General features: G+C 40.3%; 1 long non-coding RNA gene across 4 annotated transcripts in view; it reads right to left on the bottom strand.

Annotated features, from left to right (window-relative positions):
• The window catches only part of LOC309659090, a 46,711-nt gene that overhangs the window by 11,591 nt on the left and 10,250 nt on the right, over positions 1 to 24,870 (bottom strand). Inside the window, exons 1-2 of one of the 4 annotated variants that reach the window (XR_014262575.1) lie at positions 4,836 to 4,891; positions 4,593 to 4,734 (exon numbers count right to left, since the gene is read on the bottom strand). The exons of 1 other annotated variant lie outside the window; for it this stretch is intronic. This is a non-coding gene — a long non-coding RNA (uncharacterized lncRNA). Of the gene's footprint in view, positions 1 to 4,592; positions 4,735 to 4,835; positions 4,892 to 18,557; positions 19,201 to 21,982; positions 22,108 to 24,870 lie in introns of those variants that run through there. 2 more of the 4 variants (XR_014262573.1, XR_014262574.1) reach the window with 2 other exon arrangements.

Below are 24,870 nucleotides of genomic sequence, written 5' to 3'. Positions count from 1 at the left end.
ATCAAATATATCATTTAGAAATATTTTGCTCACACTGTGGGTTGTCTTTTCACTTTCTTGATAGTGTAAATGACTGTTTTCAACACAGTGATCCTTCTCTGATGAAATATTAGTCAGCCATAAAAAAGAATAAAATAATGCCATTTGTAGCAACATGGATGGACCTAGAGATTATCATACTAAGTGAAACAAGTCAGACAGAGAAAGACAAATATCATATGATGTCACTTATATGTGGAATCTAAAAAACAGTGCAAACAAACTTATTTACAAAACAGAAATGGACTCACTGACATAGAAAACAAACCTATGGTTACCAAAGGGGAAGGGGAGAGGGATAAATTGGGAGTACGGCATTTACAGATGCACACTACCACATATAAAATGGGTAAACAACAAGGATTTACTATATACAGGACAGGGAACTATATACAATATCTTGTAATAACCTATAATGGAAGAGAATTTTAAAAAAGGATATAGATATATATATACATATGTATAATCAAATCACTTTGCTGTACACCTGAAACTAATACAATATTATAAATCAACTATACTTCAATTTAAAAATTGTGGAAAAAGAACAACAGAAATACAAAAAAAAAAAAAAAGAAAAAAAAAATTCCAGCATCTATGCTCTGAGTAGCTCATTATGAAGGAAGGAACTCATTTACAACATAATTGTTGGCAAATATTATATGAAAGAAAAATTTTAGTGGTTCTCTGGTAAAAGGCTTGCTTATAAAACTGGACGATGCAGAATGTGTGGCATCTGTTCCCTGCAGGAGAAGAGGTATGCCTTACTATAACACTGTACTTTTCTCATTGTGTGGAACCTACTCTCCTCTCAATAAAACAAACTCTGCTTGAAAATGATAGCCAGGGGAAAAAATAATGGAAGCATAGAACTGTTTTATATACTAATAAGTATTAAACTCCTGTTTTCAAATTTTATTCTTTGGCAATAAAATATATTCCTCTCACACAATCAGAGAAAGATTAAACTATTTTTTAATTAGAAAATATTTACATCGGCAAGAGCTTTTCCCCCTTATTGGAAAGCAGAATAAGAAAAAGAGTCTAGTGAGTTAACTGAGATCAATTTTATTCCTTTAAAAAGTTTCAAGGTTGAGAGATCAAGATGGTGTAATAGAAGGATGTAGGGCACACCTCCTCCCACAGACACATCAAAAATACATCTACATGTGGAACAATTCCCACAGAGTACCTACTGAATGCTGGCAGAAGATCTCATACAACTAAAACTACAAGAAAAATAACTATTTAACCAGATAGGGTGAAAGAAAAAAAAAAAAAAGGAATTAGGATGGTACCTGTGCCCCTGGGAGGGAGCTGTGAAAGAAGGCTTCCCTCACCCTGGGAACTCCCTTCACCAGTTGGGAGATCATTTGGGACATATAGGGAGCTTCAGAGGCTCACAGGAGAGTGCAGCAACTGGCTTATGGCAGGCAGAACAGAGACAGACCAGGACAGACGGTCCTGGACACCTCACTGCTCTCCCCAGCCCGAGATGTGCATCTGCTGGTGTGTGCAGGATCTTGGTGCTGAAACTCAGGCTTCAGTGGACAGACCTGGGGAGAGGACTGGGGTTGGCTGCAGGGAGATGGCTCGAAGGAGCTGGAGTGTGGTCCAGGTCGCAACTGGGGGTGTGCTCAGGACAGAGCCCAGGTCTGCCATAGCAGCCCCATTGTTAACATGTGCAGGAAGTGAGGGGTAGGGCCCTGACAGAGCAGCCTCATTCTGTGTGTGCCTACAGCAGGCATGGCTCTGCCTCTACAAGCTCTGGGAGCATGCAAGTGCCAGTGGGTTGCCAACACGCAGAGGTGGGGCTGAAGTCTGAGCTGATCCCTGGGTCCATGTGACTTTGAAGCAGGGCTAAAATCTGCAGAGCCATATCCCGACAGCTGTATGACATTGGTGATTTACACCGCCAGGGCCTTTGTAAACTTAGCACCTATTGGACATCCAAGTGGATTACTGGTGCTCCCATGGCTAGGGTGGGTCTAGTGTTAGCAGCTGCAGGCTTTGCAAGTCTAAGCATGCAGAGGTGCAGCTGGGGTATGGGCTGATTCCGTAGCACCAAGGGGTAGAACTATGGTGGGTTGCAGTGCCTGACCAACATATCTGTGCTGGTGGCTTTGTGAGCACGGAGCCTAAGGGACATCCAGGTTGGTTGCCAGAATTCCCACAGCTGAGGTGGGACCAAGGGCAGTATACTTTGTGAGCATGCATGGGTGATAGGCAACCCTAGAGAGCACACTTCCAGGTGGAAAGCTCTTATGAAGGAATACTCAGTGGCTCCTCTTGCAGTGGAAGTACTCCAGTACCACCGACCTCAAACTGCAGCTCAGAAACAGATCTGAGAGCTAATACTTCAACAAATAAGGAGCACACCCTGCCCCTGCTGTGACAACCACAGAGCAAAGAGGAGGCCCCACTCAACATCCAGTGCAGGCTGTCGTCACCACAACACCAATCAAGCCCCCTATGAAGGAGACAACACTCAGCACACACTGAGGAAAGATGTGGAAGGCATCCATACTAAAAACAGTCTTCACACCAAAAATATAAGACTCATGCAGGTTACACAGGGACGCTCCCACACCCTCAAGAACACAGTAGGTAAATTCAGAGTCAGAGAAATATAAGAAAAATGAAGAAGCAGAGGAACCAGTCTCAATTAAAAAAACAAGAGAAATCCCCAGAAAGAACAAACAGTGAAACAGACCTCTCCAGCCTACTGGATCACAAGTTCAAAATGGAGGTAATAAAAATACTGAAGGAATTAAGAAAGTCTATAGATAGAAATGCAGATCACGGTAACAAGGAGCTAGAAACTATAAAGAGGAGTCAAGAAAAATTAGAAAATTCATCTGCTGAGACAAAAGCCAAGCTAAAGGCAATAAATAGCAAACTAGATAATATAGAACAATGAATAAGTGATCTGGAAGATAAAATAATGGAAATCACCCAATGAGAACAGCTGACAGAAAGACAAATGAAAAAAAAAATGAAAGCATTGTGAGACCTATGGGACAATATAAAGCAAGCCAATCTATGCATAATAGTGATCCCAGAAGGAGAAGAAAGAGAAAAGGGGATCAAAAGTGTATTTGCAAAAATTATGGCTGAAAACTTCCCAAACCTAAAGAAGGAAACAGATATCCAGGTACAGGAAGCACAGAGGGTCCAAAACAAGATGAATCCAAACAAACCTACACCAAGACATATTATAATTAAAATGGCAAAAGTTGAAGGTAAAGAGAAGATTCTAAAGGCAGCAAGAGAAAAACAAAGAGTTAGTCACAAGGGAATCCCCATAAGGCTATAAGCTGATTTCTCTACAGAACCATTGCAAGAGAGAAGTGGCAAGATATATTCAAAGTCCTGAAAGGGAAAAACCTGCAACCTAGGATACTCTGCCCAGCAAGATTATCATTTAGAATAGAAGGAGAGATAAAGAATTTCTCAGACAAGCAAAAACTAAAAGAAGGGGAATGTAAAAAAACAATCCCTTTAAAAATCGTATCCAAAAAAATAAAATACTTATGAATAAGCCTGACTGAGGAGGTGAAAACTTATATGCTGAGAACTATAAAACATTAATAAAGGAAACTGAAGATGATTTAAAGAAATGGAAAGATATCCCATGCTCTTGGACTGGAAGAATTAAAATAGTTAAAATGACCATACTACCCAAAGCAATCTACAGATTTAATGCAATCCCTATCAAATTACCCATGACATTTTTCACAGAACTAGAACAAATAATCCTAAAATTTATATGGAACCATAAAAGACCCAGAATTGCCAAAGCAATCCTGAGGAAAAAGAATGAAGTAGGAGGCATAACCCTCCCAGACTTCAGAAAATACTACAAAGCTCCAGTAATCAAAACACCATGTTACTGGCACAAAAACAGACATATGGATCAATGGAGCAGAATAGAGAGCCCAGAAATAAACCCACACACCTATGGTCAATTAATCTTCGATAAAGAAGGCAAGAATATACAGTGGAGAAAAGAGTCTCTTCAGTAAGTGGTGCTGGGAAAGCTGGACAGCCGCATGTAAATCAACGAAGTTAGAACACATCCTCACACCATAACAAAAATAAACTCAAAATGACTTAAAGACTTAAATATAAGACAGGGCACTATAAAACTCCTAGAAGAGAACATAGGCAAAACATTCTCTGACATAAATCATAGCAATGTTTTCTTGGTCAGTCTCCCAAGGCAACAGAAATAAAAGCAAAATTAAACAAATGGGACCTAATCAAACTTATAAGCTTTGCACAGCAAAGGAAACCATAAACAAAATGAAAAGTCAACCTACACACTGGCAGAAAATATATGCAAATGATGCAACTGACAAGGGATTAATTTCCAAACTATACAAGCAGATCATACAACTCAACAAAAAAACAAACAACGCAATCAAAAAATGGACAGAAGACCTAAACAGACATTTCTCCAAAGTAGACATATAGACGGCCAAGAGCACATGAAAAGACGTTCAACATCACTAATTATTAGAGAAATGCAAATCAAAATTACGAGATCTTACCTCACACCAGTCAGAATGGCCATCATCTTAAAAGTCTACAAATAACAAATGCTGGAGAGGGTGTGGAGAAAAGGGAATCTTCCTACACTGTTGGTGGGAAAGTAAATTGGTGCAGCCACTATGGAGAACAGTATGGAGGTTCCTTAAAAAACTAAAAATAGAGTTACCATATGATCCAGCAATCCCACTACTAGGTATATATCCAGAAAAGATGAAAACACTAATGTGGAAAGATACACTCACCCCAGTGATCATAGCAGCACTATTTACAACAGCCAAGAAACGGAGGAAACGGAAGTGTCCACTGATGGATGAATGGATAAAGAAGATGTGGTATATATATATATATATATATATATATATATATATATATATATATATACACACACACATATATACACACACACATACACACACACACATACATACACACACACAGATACACAATGGAATATTACTCAGCCATTAAAAAGAATGAAATAATGCCATTTATAGCAACATGGATGGACCTAGAAATGATCATACTAAGTGAAGTAAGCCCAACAGAGAAATACAAATATCATATATCACTTATATGTGGAATCTAAAATATGATACAAATGAACTTATTTTCAAAACAGAAATGGACTCACTGACATAGAAAACAAACATATGGTTACCAAAGGGGAATGGGGGTGGAAGAGGGATAAAGCAGGAGTTTGGGATTAGCAGATACAAACTACTATATATAAAATAGATAAACAACAAGGATTTATTGTATAGCACAGGGAACTATATCTTGTAATCACCTATAATGGAAAAGACTATGAAAAAGAATATATATATATATATATATATATATATATATATATATAAAACTGAATCACTTTGTTACATACCAGGAACTAACACAACATTGTAAATCAACTGTACATCATTAAAAATAAAATAAATTTAATTTTAAAAACTTTCAAATATAGCATTGATCCAATACCTACACTGAGTTGAAAAACATCTTCTACCTCTCATATCCCTGAGCTAAAAATATATTTTCCCTCCATGGGTAGTTTTCCATTATTTGTTTCAGTTAAGGGAATGTTCTTCCTCCTGCTAAAAATCAATAATTGCTATCAATATAATTGTAGAATCATTCAAACATTCAAAGTTTAATATGTTCATAAGGGTAAATGATATTTATTAATATTTATTTTTAAATGCTTATTTTGTTGGACAGAAATGAGAGTTATCTAATAGTTAAATTTACAAACATCTGAAATTCACTATTAATTTATTTAGCTTTCAAAGTGTTTTCCCCTAGTATCTTAAAGTCATTACAGGGCCATCTGAAGTACTTTTTACATTTTATCCAAATAATTCCTATGTACATTTACTTTAAAAAATAAATACATACTGGGAGTCAGAAGACCTGAGTTCTATTTTTGATGTCACTGTGATCTCTAGAAGATAGTAAACTGCTGGTTTAATTTTTCATCTTTTGAGGATGCTATATGAATGATTAAAATTGGCTTTGAACTTTTCTCTGCTGATGTCACCAGAATTACAGTAAAGCAAGAATTTTTTTTTTTTATTTTGCTTTGGGTTTTTTTGATTTTGGTTTTTGTCTTTAACCACTGTTCACTACTGGGTTATGGAGAAGACATAGTCTACAACAAAAATCCTCATATAAGAGTCTTCTCAGTCAAGTCACCACTTCAGTTATTACCCTGCCCTAGATAACGTCAGAAAGATGAGAGCTTTACAAAAACACGGGCTCTGTCAACCTCCACCCTCTCCTTTGTCAAGAATTTCAGAGTGCATGCAGAACTGACAAGCTCACCTGGAGTTCACAAAGCTAAATTCTGGGAAGGACTCACTAGGAATTATTATGACACCTGGGGAACAAAATTTCCTATCACCTGGTGGTCTAGATAATATCACTCTGCTGGGATGTCTCCAAGGGCAACAGTTATAAAGCTCTGGATAATCAGGTAACAATTAGACACTCTGAAATTCTGCCAGAGCTAGCTTCTACTGGAAGAAGAAGAAAATTTAATTTCAATAGAAATTTTTTTTTGCACTTCAAACGAACCAAGCAAATATTTACTTGTTACTAACTCTGTGCCAGGAACCAGGCCAGGTGTGGGGACATAAAGAATGATGGTATAGTCTTTACCCAAAGGAGATCATATTATAATTGAGAGACTAATGGAAAACAAATATTGATAAAGCTGTTTTATTCCTATCTACATTTGGAACCAATATAGGTGGAGAAATTAATTCTCACAGGCAACTGAAGAGTGTAGATGTTATAGTTTAGAAGGTAGGATGGACCAAATCATGAAGAAAGTGGAACGTCACATCAATAATCGTCAATAGGAACAGTCATTTGAATTTTAAAAGAATGACTTGGATGGAAGCATGGAAAATGGAGTGAGATGGAGGAGAGACACCAGGGGCAGGGAGAGCAATGGCAGGGCTTAATGACCAATTGGACACAGGAGGTGAAGAAGGGAGAGGAATTTAATAAAACTGGGACTTTTCTGATAACCTATATAAAATAGCATATTTTGTCATTCACTATCCCTTTACTCTGCTTTATTTTTTTTCCCATAGAGCTTGACACTAACACACACACATGCACACGTGCGTGCACACACACCCCCCTGTGTGTTTTACCTAGTGCCCATTTCACCAGTACAATATAAGATTCATAAGGAAAGGGATTTCGCTGTGTTTACTGTTATATCCCCAGTGCCGACCACCAAAACCTACTTATGAAAGGATGAATTAAATGGCTAACTTAAGAGAATAAGTGACTTGCAATATCATCAACTAGGATAGGAAATATAGAAGGAATGGCAGGTTTGTGAGACTTGTGACAGATTCAGTTTGAGGCATGATGATTTTGAGGTGGAACTTCGAGGTAGAATATATGGTCTGGAACTTGATAGAGAAGATGGGGCTACAGATTGATAGTTGGAGGTCATGGGTGCTCGGGTATCAGTAAAAGAACAAATTTCTAACTGAGGAGACGTGATGTACTGTGTGTGGATCTCAGAGTTTTGTGTGACTTCTGGCCGTCAGAACTATCATCTTAATTATCTGCCTCTGGTTCACAGAATTTGTAGGTATGCTTTACAGATGTTAAGGCCATTGGGAATGCTGTTCCTGTGGCCACACCTAACACATACCTGCCTGGCTATCCCTGTCTACTCTGTCATTGACTCCAGTTTACTTTGGAGGTGACAACTTATATATACATTTTCAATTCTTTGGACAGATTTAATATGGTTGGCTGAGCATGTCTGCTCTCTTCCCATAAGCCACTTGAAATAACTGCTCCATTCCCTAAACACAAAACACACACAAACACACACACATGCATGTGATAAACCTAGAAACTAACAATGAATACAACAGGAATAAGTAATTTGAAAGCTCATAAAAGATGTAATGGCAATGAAGATGTTCTACAGTTCAGTGTTTAAGACTATTTGGCAGGCAGTCATGACATTCCTTATTATTGAGTGTCAACTAGTAGAGGTCATATATTTTTGTTCTTTAAAACAGCAAGGGCATGATGGCCTGTAATAAGTATAACCCATGTCATCTCCCTTCTCATTTCCCAATGTCACTTTAATTAAAAATTACCTGGATGAGATAAGACAGCTCTCAATTTGACTGCCATTCTGCATGTATCTTGAGTTCTCACACTTTTCACAGCAATTTGATGTTTCACATGTTTCATGCGAAAAATAAACTATAGTATAATTTACTCCATTGGTTTTTAAGCAAATCTGAAGGATACAGTGTAGTAACAAGCATTAACAGTTGGATACAGAGTATATCAAATGTAATATTTGTTCTAGGCTAAGACTCATCTGTCAAGGTTCAAATTGGATGAATTATATTATTCAGTTATTAAATACTTTCATTACATTTCATTTAAAATGTAATTATTGTTTCTATGACTTTCAAAATATACTTTCCCAATGACCTTCATTCAGGATTGTGCTCCTTTCAGGAAATGTTGTGACTTTAGGATAGCCACCTCTGTACTTAGATAGAACAGTAGTAGTTCTGAATCAGACACCTCTGACTGTCTTAACTGACTCCTTCCTTCAAAAGACATGGCTGAACTCCTAGACTGTGCCCCCTCCAGCACCACTTTTGCTGCATTTGTCAGACTGGCTGAAGTCTGAGTTAAAGGTCCAGGCTTGGAGTCTCACATGCTGTTTCCCTCCCTAACTTCTGGGTTTGGATGAAATGCTACACCATGCAGAATGGAATCTAGCCTCCTGAGTGGCCACTGAAAGGCTTGATGACACCACACGTGTAATATGGTGAGTTAGCTTTCCATGGGGGTGAACCTTGACTTACAGGAAATAGGAGGCGGGGATGGGGGGTGGGAAGTCAGGCAGGTAGCATCTTCCTACCATGGAATAGTCTGAGATGGAATTCTTTCTTGCAGCCCTTCTGGAAGAGTCCAATGTGCCAAGCAATGACCAGCCTTTTCTTTATCTTTTTTTGAAGTTTTGTATGAAGTGGTAGCCAGCCTGGTTAACACATTATATCACTTTGCCTTGGTTATTTTTCCCCTCACACTCACTGTTTTCAATTTTCACCTCCTGTTATGCGCTGAATTGTGTCCCCTGCCCCAGTCTAAAATTCATAGGTTGAAGCCCTATGACCAATGTGACTGTATTTAGAGACAGGGCCTTTAGGGAGATAAGTAAGGTTAAATGAGATTATAAGGGTGGGTCCCTAATCCAATAAGGTTGGTGGCCTTTTATGATGAGGAAGAACAGAGCAGCCAAGATGGCAAAATAGAAAAACCCTGAGCTTACTTCCTCTCACAAGCACACAAAAATCACAACTATCTGCAGAACAATCATCGATGCAAAAGCCCACCAGAAAAGATCTTCTACAATTAAAGACATAAAGAAGGAACCACGGGACTTCCCTGGTGGTGCAGTGGTTAAGAATCCACCTGCCAGTGCAGGGGACACAGGTCCAAGCCCTGGTCCAGGAAGATCCCAGATGCCGTGGAGCAACTAAGCCCGTGCGCCACAACTACTGAGCCTGCGCTCTAGAGCCCATGAGCCACAACTACTGAAGCCCGCACACCTAGAGCCTGTGCTCCACAACAAGAGAAGCCACCGCAATGAGAAGCCTGCACACTGCAATGAAGAGTAGCCCCTGCTTGCTGTGACTAGAGGAAGCCCGTGCACAGCAACGAAGACCCAATGCAGCCAAAAATAAATAAATAAAACAAAGAAATTTAAAAAAAAAGAAGAAGGAACCACAACGACACAGGTAGGAGGGGTGGACTCACGATATAATTAAATCTCATTCCCTCTGTGTGGGCAACTCACAAACTGGAGAATAATAATATTGCAGAGGTTCTTCAATGGAAGTGAGAGTTCTGAGCCCCATGTCAAGCTCCCCGTGTCAGGTTCAGCACCAGGAAGAGAAGCCCCCAGAGCATTTGGCTTTGAAGGCCAGGGGGGCTTAATTGCAGGAGCCCCACAGGACTGGGGGAAATAGAGACTTCACTCTTAAAGGGGGCATGCAAAATCCCATATGCACTGGGACCCCGGGCTAGGTAATTTGATAGAAGCCTGGGCCAGACCTACCTGCTGGTCTTGGAGAGTTTTCTAGAGAGGCAGGGAGCAGCTATGGCTCACCCTGGGGGCATAGACACTGGTGGCAGACATACTGGGAGACACTCAAACACCTGAACACTGCTGTTGGTGGCTACCATCTTGGTTCATTAATGCCAAGACCTGGCCCCACCCAACAGCCTATAGGCACAAGTGCTGGGACACCTCAGGCCAAATAACTAACTGGGTGGGGACACAGCACTAACCATCAGCAGATAGGCTGCCTTAAGACTTCCTGAGCCCACAGCCATCTCTAGAAATACCCTTAGACATGACCCTGCCCACCAGTGGGCCAAGATCCAACTCCACCCACCAGTGGGCAGGCACTGGCCTTCCTACCAGCAAGCCTGCACTAGCCTCTAGACCAGCTTCACTCAGAGGGCAGACACCAGCAGCAGAAAACTATGATCCCACAGCCTGCAGACTGAGCCTACCAGCAGCAAGCCAGAGCCTACCCTGGAACCAGCTGAACCCCGGCCCTGCCCATTAGCAGGTCAGTGCAATCTCTGGAACATCCTGGACCCCATACACAACTGTGTCAGGAAATTTCCCCCTCCCAACAATCTGAAACAAGCTCTGGGATCCCTAGGCCTGCAGCCAGATTCCAGGAACCAGATCTGCCTGCAAGTAGTTTGGCACTAACTGCAGGATCTGGCTTCACCTGCAAGTGGGTGGGCAACCACCCCAGTCTTTTGGACCCTGACTCTGCCCACCACTGAGCCAACACTAGCCCTGGGGCCACCTAGGGTTCTGCAACCAGCTGCCTTGTAACCAGGCACCACTAAACAGCAGCCAACAGCATCCACAGAAGGCAGGGCCTGGCAACCAACTGGACTAGGGGCCAACCAAACCTACCAGACCGCCCACATAGTCAGCCTAACACAACAGAAGGACCCATGCAGCCCTCTTAGGGGGAACCACCAAGCATATAGCTTGGGTAATGAGATGGGAGTGCACTGCTGGGATGCATAGGACATCTCCTATAAAAGGCCACTTCTCCAAGGTTGAGAAACGTGACTAATCTACCACATATATAAAATACAAATAGCAACTCAGAAAAAATGAGGTGACAGAGGACTATGTTTCAGACAAAGGAATAAGATAAAACCTCAGAAGAAGAACCAAGTGAAGTGGAGATAGGCAATCTACCTGAGAAAGAGTTCAGAGTAATGGGCCCACAGAGCCTACATAGGGAGCACTCCGAGAGCATATAGCTCTGGTGACCAGAGGGGAGTGCACTGCTGAAATGCATAGGACATCTCCTACAAATGGCCACTCATCAAGATTGGGAAAAGTAACCAACCTATAGAAATAAAAACAGAGAATTAGGCAAAATGAGGCAACAGAGAAATATGTTCCAAACAAAGGAATAAGATAAAACCCCAGAAGAAGAACTAAGAGAAATGGAGCTAGGTAATCAACACAATAAAAAGTTCAAAAGTACTGATCATAAAGATGTTCGAGGGACTTCCCTGGTGGTCCAGTGGTTAAAACTCCACACTTCCACTGCAAAGTGCGCATGTTCAATCCCTAGTCAGGGAACTAAGATCCCACATGCTGCATGGCATAGGCAAAAAAAAAAAAAAAAAAAAAAAAAAACAGAAAGATGCTCGAAGAACTTGGGAGAAGAATAAACAAATACAGTGAGAAGTTTAACAAAAAGGAAAAATAAAGAAAGATGAAATGGAGCTTAAGAATACAATAAGTGAAATAAAAACTACACTAGAAAGAATGAACAGTAGATTAGATGATACAGAGGAATGGATCAACAAACTAAAAGAGAGAGTAGTTGAAATCACTCGAACTGAACAGAAAAAAAGAAAAATGAATAAAAAGAGATGACGACAGCTTAAGAGACCTCTGGTACAATATCAGGCATACTAACATTCATATTATAGGGGTCCCAGAAGGAGAAGAGAGAGAAAGGGGCAGATAACATATTTGAAGACATAACAGCTGAAAACTTCCCTAACCTGGGAAAGGAAACAGACGTTCGGGTCCAGAAATCACAGAGTCCCAAACAGGATCAACTGAAAGAGGACCATACTAAGATACATTGTAATTAAAACGGCAGAAATTAAAGAGAGAATATTAAAAATAGCAAGAGAAAAAACAACAAATTACATACAAGGGAACTCCCCTAAGACTATCAACTGACTTTTCAGCAGAAACTCTGCAGGCCAGAAGGGAGTGATATGATATATTTAAAGTGATGAAACAAAAAACCTATGACCAAGAATACTCTACCCCTCAAGGCTATCATTCAGATTTGAAAGGGAGATCAAAAGTTTTACAAACAAGCAAAAGCTAAAAGAGTTCATCACCTTGAAACAGCCTTACAAGAAATGTTAAAGGGACTTCTCTAAGCAGGAAAGAAAAGGCCACAACTAGAAACATGAAAATTATGAAAGGAAAAATCTCATTGGTAATGACAAATGTACAGTAGTGGTAGTAAATCAATTACTTATAAAGCTAGTAGGAACGTTAAAAGACAAAAGTAGTAAAATCATCTATATCCACAATAAGTAGTTAAGGAATACACAAAACAAAAGGATGTAAAACATGATGTCAAAAACAGTAAACATGAGGACTGGGAGTAAAAATCCCAGGTTTTAAAAATGTGTTTGAACTTGAGAGATTGGCAACTTAAAACAATCAGGTAAATATATAGATTGCTATATATAAACCTCATGGTAACCACAAATCAAAAATCTATAATAATACACACACCAAAAAAAGGGGAAGAAATCCAAACATAACTCTAAAGATAGTCATCAAATCACAAGGAAAGAGAGCAAAAGAAGAAGAAAGGAACAAAAAAGAACTACAAAAATAACCCCCGTACAATTAACAAAATTGCAATAAGTACATACCTATCAATAATCACTTTACATGTAAATGGACTAAATGCTCCAATCAAAAGACAGAGTGGGGCTTCCCTGGTGGCGCAGTGGTTGAGAATCTGCCTGCCAATGCAGGGGACACAGGTTCGAGCCCTGGTCTGGGAAGATCCCACATGCCGTGGAGCAACTAGGTCCATGAGCCACAATTACTGAGCCTGCGTGTCTGGAGCCTGTGCTCTGCAACAAGAGAGGCCGCGAAAGTGAGAGGCCTGCGCACCGCGATGAAGAGTGGCCCCCACTTGCCGTAACTAGAGAAAGCCCTCGCACAGAAACAAAGACCCAACACAGCCATAAATAAATAAATAAATAAATTAATTAAATTTAAAAATAAAAGAGTGGCTGAATAGATACAAAACAAGACGCAAATATATGCTCTCTACAAGAGATCTAAAGACACACACGAACTGAAAGTGAGGGAATGAAAAAAGCTATTTCATGCAAATGGAAACAAAAAGGAAGCCAGGGTGTAGCAATACTTATTTCAGACAAGATAGATCATAACAAGAGACAAAGAAGGGCATTACAGAATGATAAGGGGATCAATCTAAGAAGAAAATATGATAATTTTAAATATATATGCACCCAACATAAGAGTACCTAAATACATAAACCAAATATTAACAGACATAAAAAGAGAAATTGACAATAACACAGTAATAATGGGGGAATTTAAAACCCTGCTTACATCAATGGACAGATCATCTAGATAAAAAATCAATAAGGAAACACTGACCTAAAACAGCACATTAGACAAAGTGAACTTAACAAGTATACATAGAACATTCCATCCAAAAGCAGCAGAATACACATTCTTTTCAAGTGTCCATGTAATGTTCTCCAGGATAGGTCATATTGTAGGCCACAAAACAAGTCTCAGTAAGTTTAAAAAGATTGACATCCTATCAAGCAACTTTTCTGACCACAACACTGTGAGACTAGAAATCAACTTCAAGAAAAAAGACTGCAAAAGACATAAACATGTGGAGGCTAAATAATACGCTACTAAACAACCAACTTGTCACTGAAGAAACTGAAGATGACACAAACTGATGGAAAGATATATCATGCTCATGGATTGGGAGAATTAATATTGTTAAAAATGACCATACTACCCAAGGCAATCTACAGATTCAATGCAATCCCTATCAAAATACTAATGGCATTTTTCACAGAACTAGAACAAATAATTTAAAAAAATTTCTGGAAACACAAAAGACTCCAAATAGCCAAAACAATATTGAGAAAGAAGAACAAAGCTGGAGAGATCACAATCTCTGGTTTTAAACTATACTACAAAGCTCCAGTAATCCAAACAGCATGGTACTGGCACAAAAACAGACATATAAATTAGTAGAAAAGAAAAGACAGCCCAGAAATGAACCCACAGTTATATGGGCAATTAATCTACAACAAAGGAGGAAAGAATATACAATGGGGAAAAGACAGTTTCTTCAATAAATGGTGTTGGGAAAATTGGTCAGTTACATGCAAAAGAAGCAAACTGGACAACTCACACCATGCACAAAAATAAACTCAAATGCATTAAAGATATAAATGTAAGACCTGTAACCATAAAACTTCTAAAAGTGGGCTTCCCTGGTGGCGCAGTGGTTGAGAGTCTGCCTGCCAATGCAGGGGACACGGGTTCGGGCCCTGGTCTGGGAAGATCCCACATGCCGCTGAGCGGCTGGGCCCGTGGGCCACAGCTACTGAGCCTGCGCGTCTGGAGCCTGTGCTCCGCAACAGGAGAGGCCGCAATAATGAGAGGCCCACGCACCGCGATGAAGAGTGGCCCCCACTTGCCGCAACTAGAGAAAGCCCTCGCACAGAAACGAAGACCCAACACAGCCATAAATAAATAAATAAATAAATAAAGTGTATAACTTTAAAAAAAAAAAAACTTCTAAAAGAAAAAGTAAGAAGTATACTCTTTGACATTGGTCTTAGTAATATTGTTTTTGAATATGTCTCCACAGGCAAGGGAAACAAAAGCAAAAATAAACAAATGGGACTACATCAAATTAAAAACTTTTCACATAAGGAAACTATCAACTAAATGAAAAGGCCGCCTACTAAATGGGAGAAGAAACTTGCAAATGACATACAGTAAGTCCCCTACATACAAGCCTTCAAGTTTTGAACTTTCAAAGGTGTGAATGTGCGTTCCATCAACATCAGGCATGAGTGAAACTGCAGCTTGCCCTCAGTCTTCTACTGCTGACGATCCTTCAGCTCTACCCTCTCCCACCTCCTCCCCCTCTTCCAGTCAGTAACTCTTCTTGCCTGTTCCCTCGATGCCAGCTGTTGTACTGTACTACTGTACTTTTCAAGGAAACATACTGTAAGATTAAAAATGTTTTCTTTATTTTTTTTGTTTGTTTTTTATGTATTATTTGTGTGAAAGGTACTATAAACCTATTATAGTACAGTACTATATAGCCGATTGTGTTAGTTGGGTACCTAGGCTAATTTTGCTGGACTTACGAACAAATTGGGCTTATGAATGCACTCTCAGAAAGGAACTTGTTTGTAAGCAGGGGACTTACTGTAGCTGATAAGGGGTTGATATCCAAAATATACAAAGAATTCATACAACTCAACATCAAAAAAACAACCCAATTAAAAAATGGACAGAGGATCTGAATAGACATTTTTCCAAAGAAAATATGCAGATGGCCAACAGACACATGAAAAGATGCTCAACATCACTAATCATCAGGGAAATGCAAACCAAAATCACAATGAAATATCCCCTTTATATCTGTCAGAATGACTATTATCAGAAAGACAACAAGTAACAAGTATTGGCAAGGATTGGAAAAAAGAACCCTTGTGCACTGTTGGTAGGAATGTAAATTGGTGTAGCCACTATGGAAAACATTATGGAAATTGCTCAAAAAATTAAAAATAGAACTACCATATGATCCAGTAATTCCACTTCTGGATATTTATCCAAAGCAAATAAAAACAGTAATTAGAAAAGATATATGCAACCCTATGTTCATAGCAGCATCATTTACAATAGCTAAGATATGGAAGCAACCTAAGTGCCCATCAACAGATGAATGGATACACACACACACACACACACACACACACACACACACACACAGTGGAATATTACTCAGCCATAAAAAGAATGAAACCTTGCCATTTGTGATAACATGGATGGTCTAGAGGGTATTATGCTAAGTGAAATAAGTCAGAGAAAGACAAATTATGATATCACTTACATGTGGAATCTAAAAAACAAAACAAATGAACAAACATAACAGAGTCATAGATACAGAGAACAAACATGTCGTTGCCAAGGGGAGGAGTTGAGGGGGAGATAAGACATAGGTGAGGGGGACTGAGGTACACATTTCTAGTTACAAAATAAATGAGTCATGGGTATGAAATGTACAGTGTGGGGAAAATAGTAAACAATTATGTAATATCTTTGTATGGTGACAGATGGTAACTAGACTTATCGTGGTGATCAATTTGAAATGTATAGAAATATTGATTCACTATGTTATATATCAGGAATTAACATAGTGTTGTAGGTCAATTATACTTCAAAAGCAAACAAACAGACTCATGGAAAAAGAGATCAGATTTGTGGTTACTAGAGGCACGGGTGTGGGTGGGGTATTGGGTGAAGGCAGTCAAAAGTTACAAAACTTCCAGTCATAAGATAAATAAGTACTAGAGATGTAATGTACAACGTGATAAAGATAATTAACACTGCTGTACTATACATATCAAAGGTGTTAAGAGAGTAATCCTAAGAGTTCTCATCATAAGGAAAAAATGTTTTTTCCCTATTTCTTTAATTTTGTGTTTATATGAGATGATGGATACTCATTAAACTTACCATGATAATCATTTCATGATGTATGTAAGTCAAATCACTATGCTGGACACCTAAACTTATACAGTACTCTATGTCATTTATATCTCAATACAACTGGAAAAAAATTAAATTCTAAAAAACTTGTTTGTATTAGTCAATATTGTGTAGGTTAGCATTCTCGAAGTGTGGTCTGGGGACATTTTCCGTGGGTCTATGAGGTCAGTTTCAAAATCAATGATTAAATGCTAAAATGTTATTTGCCTTTTTCATTCTCAATCTCTTATGAGTGTATTGTGGAGTTTTCCAGAATGTGATACTGCAGCTCTTTGAATGCAGAAGCAGACCCCAAAATCCAGCTTTATTCTGCTTAGCGAGACATTAAAGAGATTTGTAAAAACTGAAACAGTGCTACTCTTCTCACAGCTATTTTTTTGTTCTAGAAAATATATTTTTCATTAAGATATTACTATGCTAATGTATAATGGATTCATTTACATATTTTTAAAATTTCTCAGTTTTAATATCTAAAACAGTAAATATCAATATATAGAACCCACATAAACAAAAGCCCACTGAGGTCCTGTTTTAAAATGTTGGCTTTATTATTACTTAGGTATGGTTAGGTCAATAGACCAGGAGATGACTGTCACTAAAGGGAAGTCTGTTCCCAAGAGTAGGAGGCCTGCCATGTCACACAGGGCCGCACAGGGCCACCCGGGAAGCACTAGTCAGTCAGAAGGTTGAAGGAGTGAGGGGAAAGCATGGGTGAGAGCCTTATTGTGGTTTTCGCAGAAAGGAACAGGCAAGGCAGGGTAAGCAGGTTTAGGGTTGGCTAGTTTGAATAATTTCAGCAGGCTCTTAGGTGTAGGGGCTGTCCTAGGGTTTCCTGGATCTGGCCCTGAGGTGACCAGGACAGGTGAGCACAGGCATACCTCGGAGATACTGCTGGTTTGGTTCCAGACTATTGCAATAAAGCAAATGGGGCAATAAGGCAAGTCACACGAATTTTTTGGTTTCCAGTACATATAAACATTATGTTTACACTATGCTGTAGTCTATTAAGTGTGCAATAGCATTATGTCTAAGAAAACAATGTACATATCTTAATTAAAAACTAATGCTGCTGGAAAAATGGCACCAATAGACTTGCTCAATGCAGGTTTTTCACAAGTCTTCAATCTGTAAAAAATGCAGTATCTGTGAAGTGCAGTAAAACAACATATCGCTGTATTGGCCCAAAGTATAAGAGCCCTGTGAGAGCTGGGTAAAGGGGGTGGTAATGGGGGCGGAGGGGTATGGTTTTGGATTGGTTAGCTTGCACATGAAAGGTATATTCACAAGGGGGGAGTTGGTCATCTCTAGGAATTAGCTAGTCCTCAAAGGAGCAGTCTCTCCTGCACTAGCAAGGTCCCAGCTGCCAGAGCATTGAGAAGACAGAAAGTAAAGAAACACAGTCAATACAGGTCCTTAATAGTTTTTAAGAGTGTAAAGAGTGTAGAGATGTTCAGAGACCAAAGAGTTTGAGGACTTCTTGGCTAGGTTATGCACAGTAAAAAAGAAGCCCCAAATCTCAACGTCTTACAGCAAAGAGGGTTGTTCGTTGCTCAAGTGAAGTCTTCACACTTCTGATAGGTGGCATACAGTCATCCCTGGGGATCCTTGGGGGATCTGTTCCAGGACCCCCAAAGGATATCAAGCTCTACGGGTGCTCAAGTCCCTTGTATTAAATGGTGTGGTACAGTCGGCCTTCTGTATCCGAGGACATGGAACCCACAGATGCAGAGGGCCTCCTATACAAAGAATAACAGAACATTTAAAAAAAAGTCATAATTTCAGAACAAAAAATCATTTAAATTGAATTACTTTAGTTTAATGAGAAACTCCCTATATTATCCTTATTTGCTCAACTTTTTATCATGAATTAGTGAGATTTCATCACTACTTAGGAAGAGTTCAGGGACTGGTGCTTGGAAATTTCTGACATCTAGGACAATTATGGATGGAAATGACATGAAGGAGAGGAAAGACCTTACCTTGTTTATATGCTGAAAGGACCCAGCAGAGAGGGGGAAGGCTGAACATACTGGAAAAAGAGACACCTGAGAGAACTCCTGGAGGGGGTGCAAGAGCAAAGGAGGGAGCGGTCTGAAAGAGGAGAGAGAGAGGAACCTCTCCTTCGAAAACTGGTTGGATAGGAGGAGAGGCTTCCCTTGAAGATAAGTTAGTTGAGGGAAGGAGGGAAGCTGCAGGAGTCCACCCCTAACGGCACTGATTTTGTCTATGAATCACAGGTGAGTTTACTGCTGGAGGTGAGCGGGGCAGGGAAGGTGGAGGGTTTAGGCCCATTGCAGGGCCTGGTGAAGGGAGCCGACGAAGCACAAACAACAGGAGATGAAGCAGAACCGAAGGCCCAGCTGAGTTTAGACCTTAAACCGTAACAGCATGAAACACACGGCAGCCTACCTTTCCTAACTCAGCTTCCTAACCCTGGCATTGAGTAGAGGTGGGGTTGGGGTGGGTGTAGGGAACTGATGTTTACTGAAAGGCTGTGTAGGGTGATGGTTAAGGGCACGGCCTTTGAAGTCAGCTGGCCTGAGTCAAAATCCTGTCACTTTCCTATTCAGTAAAATGGGGCCAATAATAGTCTTGTGGTGTTGTTTTACGTGGGTAACAGTGGTTTTGTGGAGTTGTTTCGAGGGCTAAATGACTATATATATGCTGTGGATTTTCTTTCCACATCCCTGCTTCTGGGGGTTAAGGGACCCACCTAGGTTTCCTGATTAGGTGAGTGTAGGACTCTTGAAAAGGGACTGTTGGGCTGCACCCCGCAGGCTTGTAAGCCCAGTGTTTGCCCAGCTTGAAGACCGTAGAAGGACCCCAGAATCAGTGACGGAGACATCAATGGTGTTCATGGATAGGAGGATCTTACCTGTGGGAAGCGAGGTCCGGGCGCGACTCCCCACCCTGTGGGGCAGACAGCGGCCGTCTTCACTACCACGGGGAGAGGGAGGTTACCAGTTACAGGGGGAATTGACGTCAGCGTGGCTCATCGGTTACCAGGGAAACCAGCATGGGAGCCTGCCCCTCACCGCCCCTTTGATGAGCCAGCAAGGTGCGGACGTTCTGATCTAATGAGCGTTCCCAGCTGGGCCGGGGCGAGCATGCAGCCATGTACTGAGGAGGGAAGGTCAGTCAGGTGAGTAGGGGTCGGTGAGGCAGGGACTGGTCAGGCAGGGGACGCACAGCGAGCAAGGGAGCCGCCATCGTGGGGGGCTGACCATACAGGGACAACCCAGCTCCTCCGCCCTCCCTGCCCGTTTCCTTTGAGGCCCCTCCTCCGTGGTCCCCATGATCCTTTCTGCTTGTGGTGGGGAACGGAAGGCAGGTATACCTGGTTCTCCCCTGTTTTGTTTCCAAAGTATACTTTGGCATAATCTCTAGGCCCTACTTTCTTCAGGCCTTTAGTTTTATATCTCAGTTACCTGTTTTAGAAGTAAACTACACCCTGCCTCTCATTTGTGTTTTACTCTAATAATCCTAGCCTACCTAATTCATCCACTTGCCCTCCAGAGAAGGACCTCTGGATCGCAGGGGGAGGTCACATATGTGGAAGAGGCAAAAGATAAAGGCATAAAAATATGTTTTAGGACATCTCTTCTTACCTACTAACTCCCTTAATTCTCCTGTGGGTAGATGTCTTCATCCCCCGAAAATACCCACCGCCGATGCTCAGAGGGGTCAGTAATGTGGGCAGAGTTACTTACGCAGCTGTTTACTGTCAGAGCAATAAAACAATTCTACGCCTGTGCTCTTCCACTTGGCGCTCTGCCCTGCCTCAAACCAAGGGCTGCACTGGTCCCGTGGCGGCCTGAGGGCTGGAGGCCTCGGAGGACTGGGGTGAGGGAGGCGTAGGTGCTGGTGGGAGACTAAAGAGCCTAGGCGAGAAGAGAAAGAGGGGCTCTATGCGCAGAGAAGCGGGGGCTGATGAACAGGGAGAGAAGGAAGACGCGGAGGAGCTGGAATCGCAGTGAAAGGGATGAGCAGGTGGGGAGGGGAAAGGAGGGATGACTTGTGGAACAATGGGAGGTGAAGCTGACGGTTTTACGGGGTTCACTTCCAGGTGATGACGAGTAGCCACAGGACTACTGAAGAGAAGCTGAACACCACTGGTGTGGAGGACACGAAGAAGCGTGAGTTCCAGCTGCTTGAGTGAAAGTTGAAAAACAGATCTGATGTCAGAGTCCTTTCCAGATGCTTGAGGAGTGAGCTTGTGGTTGAAAACAGAGCAGGCAGGGGCCCGGGTAGCAGAGGCCCGGAGCTGGTGCAAGGCACGAGCCTCCCGGGAAGAGGGGCTGCAGAGGTAGAAAGAACCCTGGTTTTTAACTGTAGCACGTGGCAGTTCTCATCCATGACTCTGCATGGTCCTCCCAGCAATCCCATGAGATGCATACGGGGCAGGAAATAGACCTTCTCCGCGAAAACCAGCTGCGAAGCATCGGCACTGGGACGCAGACCACGTCTCCTGACTTGATCCACGCTGTCTGTAGTTTCCCATGAGAGTCCTGATCCTCTGCGTACTATTCACAGTAGGAGATCAACCTCTTAGAGAGAAAACTTATAGTCTCTACATAGAAATGAAAGAACTTTTCTCTAAGTTTTCTTCACCCCAGACTCTATGTTAAAAATCTTCAGGCTGTAAATTGTGAGAAAGAGCTGTTGGACTGTCAGGAATTGGTGCAGGTGAGGTTCTTATGGTGCCATCTAGTGTCCGTGATTGGACTTACAAAACTTTGGCTATAAGTATTCTGAAAAATAATTTATTTAAGGAAATAGCAAGTAACTGATTAATTTTGCAAAAGAATAGACATTAAAACACCTAATATTTTCCTCTCCCTGCCGGGAAGATTTATTAACCTGCCCTCTTGATCACCCCGAGAGTTAGACCAATGCAGTGAATTACTTCATTGCATAACACAGAAATTATGACCTAGTGAAGTCCAAGGTTACCTTATTTTCTTTTCACTATACCAGTTCATCCAAGACCTTAAAGATCATGAAGCTTGGTGCTAGAAGTGTCTGAGGCATTCAGGTCTTCATTCAGTAGAATGATGTATACAGCAGTGCTTCACAAACTATAAAATGTTAAGCAGAAGTATTATATAGAGCTATTATTTCACACATACGATTCCATACCCTTGACACACCTCCCTTCTAAGCCTCATAACATATTTATAAGATAAGAGTTGCTATCTAGACTTTACATCTGAAGAAGCTGAGGCTCAGAGATGTTATATGACTTGCCCAAGGTCATAGAGCTAGTTTTCTCTTTGCTGTACTACATTGCCACTATGACACTGATATAAGGAATTAATATGAATTTATTCAGCAGAAATTTATTAATGCTCACTAGTACCATCCGTTGGGTTAGGAACAAGGTATATAAAGATTTATGACTGTTGGGAACTGAATGTTTGTGTCCAACTAAAATTCGTATGTTGAAGCCCTAGCCCCTAATGTGACATATTTGGAGGTAGGGGCTTTGTGGAAGTAAAGTTAAATGAGGTTATAAGGGTAGGGTCCTGATCCAATAGGATTACGTCCTTAAGGATAGGAAGAGAGACCAGATCCAGATCTTGCTTTCTCTCGGCAGGCACATGCAGCAAGAAGGCAGCTGTCTGCAAGCCAGGAACAGAACTCTCAACAGAACCTGACCATGCTGGCACCCTATCTCACTTTCAGCTCCAGAACTGGGAGAAAATTAATTTCTGTTGTTTAAACCACCCAGTGTATGGTATTTTGTTACGGCAGCCCAGCCCAAGCCAACTAAAACAATGAATATCTACTCCCCCTAAGCTGCTTCCAGCTTTGTTAGGGAAGTCAGTTGTTAGATAAATCACAACCCAACTTGCTGAGATAGATGTATGGACACCTCATATTTCTAAATGATTGCCTTAGAAAGAATCCTGATGAGACTGGTGGTGACAGGCTACCACAGATGTCAGACAGCTCTAAACTCAAATACATTTAAGAGATGACCTCTTACTTAGAGGTACCTTGTCATTAATAAACATGGACTTTCTCTCAGAACCCCGTGTGCCCTCTTTGCGTAGGAGATGGGATGGAGTTGCGGAGCCAGTGACTAAATGTGGCTTTGGGTTCTGGTTCAGGAACAGAACCTGTGGTCCTCAGCTGCTACATCTATCAGATGAGATGGTTTTGACTAGCTGCCATCTGAGGCAGTCATCTGAATCTTTTTGCTCACTTTGTCCCTAGAAGAGTTTTGAAAAACTGTGAAACTGTTTCCACTTTTGAAAGTTGACATCTAAAATTTTCCATTAGAAATGTAGTTTTAAAGAATGTCATTTCCATTATACTATAAATGTTGACATTTTAAAATAAAATCATCACATGACTCTTATGTTTCCAGTACCATCAAAATAACATATTTATTAGAAATTCACTATCATTCATAAAAAAGACTGCCTTTCACATCATTCCTTTTTCTCAATGAAATATTATTTTCACTCCATTCTCCATTCCCAGAATTTTATGTAATGCAGTGTATTTTTATGTTTGAAAGTCTTTTAAAATTAAAATTAAAAATTAAAATTACCTGAAAGTTTTATTATCATAATTATCAGTAGTTAAAATTTGAAACAATATATGATAAATTTTGATAATAATTACACATAATTAGTAAAATTTTATTGGATACATCTCTCAAAATCTATTGATGAATGTTATTTATTGTTAGAAAGAGATACAATTTAATCTAGATTCAATTCCTATTTTGGGGTTTTACAGATATAAGCACTCAGAGACACTGTTCTCATAAATAGATGAAAATAGTTTTATTATAGTAAAGTCATTCAATTATTTCAACTTCTGAATTGCATGCCAAAAGTATCTCACAGTAATCTCTCATTAAATGTTATTTTAAATCATCAACTTTAGGTTCTCCATCAAATTTGTTGAAAGCAAAGAATTAGAAACCCCCTGAATTACAAAAGGATTGATTATCCAGTCTTTACAGTCAATCTGGGACTACTATAGGACAATCATCTCACTTATAAACACTAATTCTAAGGAAGAGTGCTAAGTAAGGCAGAGAGCCTTGCATGTCACCTGGATGACCTAAGATGCTACCAATGTTTCTTACCTATACTCTGCTTGGTTCTCTCAACACTCTCCCTCAGGAGCAATGCTTTCTTTGAGTAAAATTATCATCACTCTTATAACCACACTCTACATTATATCTGAATGAACATATTGGCCAAACTGCTCCACTGAATACCAAAATACCCACTCTTAAAGAGAAGAAAAGGAAAGACACAAAGCCTGAATGCAAATTTTTGATGCCTTATTTTGGAGACTTCTCTGAAAGTAGAAGTGCCATCCATTAGAAATACAATGTGAGCCATATATGTAATTTAAAATTTGTTTGAAAAGCAAAAAGAAGCAGGTGAAATTAATGTTATATGTAATGCAATATTTCCAAAATATAATCATTTCAACATTCAGTCAATATAAAAAGTTAAAAATGAGGTAGTTTTACATTTTTTTTTTTTTTGGTACTATTCCTTGTAGTATTTTATACAAGCAGCAAATCTTAATTCATACCAGCTACACTTCAGGTGCTCAATATCCACATGTGACTAGTGACTATTGTATTGGGCAACACAGCCCTTGAGAGACACACTGTAGTAAGATTTGGGATGGATAAGAGAGCAGTCTTTTGTTTTTGTAAAGTAAGAACATGGTGAACATAAGCGAAGTGGTCAGAAAGGAAAATAGTCCTATCCATGCCCTCGTACAGCTGTGAAAGGTATCTTTCACCCCAGGGCCTATGCTGCACAGCTGTATGAAGTGGCCCTGGTGTACCTCAAGAGATAGAG

The sequence above is a fragment of the Balaenoptera physalus genome (assembly GCF_965194825.1).
Source record: "Balaenoptera physalus genome assembly, chromosome: 3".
Classification (NCBI taxonomy): domain Eukaryota; kingdom Metazoa; phylum Chordata; class Mammalia; order Artiodactyla; family Balaenopteridae; genus Balaenoptera; species Balaenoptera physalus.
The sequence above is the reverse complement of the archived record's forward strand: the minus strand, read 5'-3'. Positions and strand labels throughout refer to the sequence as shown.